Source organism: Balaenoptera acutorostrata, chromosome 2, assembly GCF_949987535.1.
Source record: "Balaenoptera acutorostrata chromosome 2, mBalAcu1.1, whole genome shotgun sequence".
Classification (NCBI taxonomy): Eukaryota; Metazoa; Chordata; class Mammalia; order Artiodactyla; family Balaenopteridae; genus Balaenoptera; species Balaenoptera acutorostrata.
Window position 1 is genome coordinate 16747882 of NC_080065.1, and position 2268 is coordinate 16750149.

The window sequence follows — 2268 nt, forward strand, 5'->3', positions numbered from 1 at the left end:
GTGGCTTGATGGTCACAACATCCTTTGTTTATTGATACAGCAGGTGGCATTCTTAGCCCGCGGTGGTGACAGGGACACCCAGGAGAAAGCGAAGTGGCAGTGACTGAGAGGCCTAGGCAACTCTGACAGAGGTTCTAACCACTGCCAATGACTCTGGCCATGTTCATCAATGAGGACAGAGGTGGCCCACCAGGCACACCCAAGGTCTCTGCTCAGCTGGCAGCACCCGACACTTGAGCAGCGCCAGCTGTGAGAACAGATGAACACAGGAGACCGCAGCCAGATGTGCAAGAGGTGACCAGAAACGGACTAGGGCTTGTGGCGGAGACGGGGAACATTCACTCTCTCGGTGGATGTCGGATAGAAAGGGGACTCTGGGCTCGTGGGTTCTGTTCACCTGTCCTTGAAAGGCCTAGAAGAACATTCATGACCCGGGCTCTCCGAGTTAGGCATCGAGAAGGAACTGTCCCAATAATGGATGTAAACCAACAGAAGGAAGCAAAGAGTAAATCTTCGTTATATCATAATTCCACACTTTTCCCACACTAAACGTTTCTTGATTAATTTTTTCTCAAACCATTAGTACACAAAATAATACCATAAAATGCTCTTACCAATGATATTGCAAACACTGTAATGCCTCATGGTGACAATCCAGGAGAAATTTTAAGATTTGAACATTCCATCTGCTTTCATTCTAGCTAAATGAAACTTTAGTATCTTACACAAGTTTCAGTGAGAGCAGAAGGAAAGTAAACTCTAAAGAGTGTAATCAGACACCTCTGAAAACTCACAAGGGGGTTTAGCCTGCACATTTCAAATAATCCCCACGAGATCCAATCAACCAGGAGCTTTATTCTCATTCCACAGGGATGCAAAATTTTCTAGCATCAGTAACACTGGACTTGAAAATTGAAATCTATGAAAAGTATCCATTTGGAGTCAGATATGAGAAGTTATTCTATTAGGGTGAGGTGTAACATTGAGAAACAGACTTACCTACTCAATTCTATGCTATATCTGAGTGTGATTCTAGGGACAAAGAGGCTTAGACATCAGCGAGCACAAGCTCTTTGCCATAGTAAGTTGTATCCTCCTTTTCCTGAGAAGCTTCCTTAACTTTGTACTTCTGGGAGCAGGTCCAGCCTCAGACCCTCCCCCTCGAGGGTTCCCGGGTTTCCTGTGAAAAGGCTCCAGTCACTTCCTCAAATCCCTGCAAACCCAAGGAGAGGTGACCATTTCTAAGTTCCAGATTTCCTAACTAAGATCGGGCCTCCACTGCTGATTAAGCTGGGTGACATGGGCAAGGTATTTAACCTTAGTTTCCTCAACTTGAAGTAAGAATAAAAGAATCTACCACATGGGATCATTGTGAGGGTTAATTAATACAGGTAAATCAGAAGATCACTCAAGTGACTCCTCACAGAAAAAGTAGCCTAGCCCCAAAGTTACTTTATGACTACCTAAATAAACACACTGTAGAGATATTAATTTTATTTTCAACTCTACTTCACCAATCACCCTTTAAGGACCAGTGGTTTGAGGACTTTAGAAAGCATCACAGTCACCTGGAGGGATTGTTAGAACACAGATTGATGGGCCCCATCCCTGGATCTTCTGATTATGATGGAGCCTGAGAATTTGCATTGCTAACAAATTTCAAGGGAATGCTGATACTGCTGATTCGGCGACCACACAGTGAGAACCATTGTTATAGACCATTAACTTTGTTAGATATTCTCTATGTCAAGCAAACTCCTTTATTCTAATTGGGACAAGATCAGGTTAAAGCACATTCGTCTATTTATGATTCTTTTCAAATAACTTATAAGAATTTATAAGCAAAAGTATATTTTCTAAGACTATTTTCTAAGTTATTTTCTTTGACTGGGAAATTCAGGAAAGAAAGTGATGACACAGATATGAATTTGATATTTATAGGCATCACCCAAGTTTGTTCAACTTTGAGTATCAATTATGGCTTGTTTTATGTCTACTGTTTTTATTTACAAAACCAAAATGAAAAGCTGGGTCTCACTATATGTTGGGAATTTATGAGGCTGTGGAACAGATGGTACAATCAAGGGCCTAAAGACCTTTTCTTCACTTTCTGCAAAGTGCCAGCTGCAAGGTCTTCTGAGATCACGGGGAGAAAGAAAATCTCATCCTCTTGATGGAGAATGAAAATCCCCGTATCATTTACGAGACTTGGAGAGGAAGTGGCAGTTCACTTCGTGATACGGAGAAACACATGCATAGCTCAAGCAC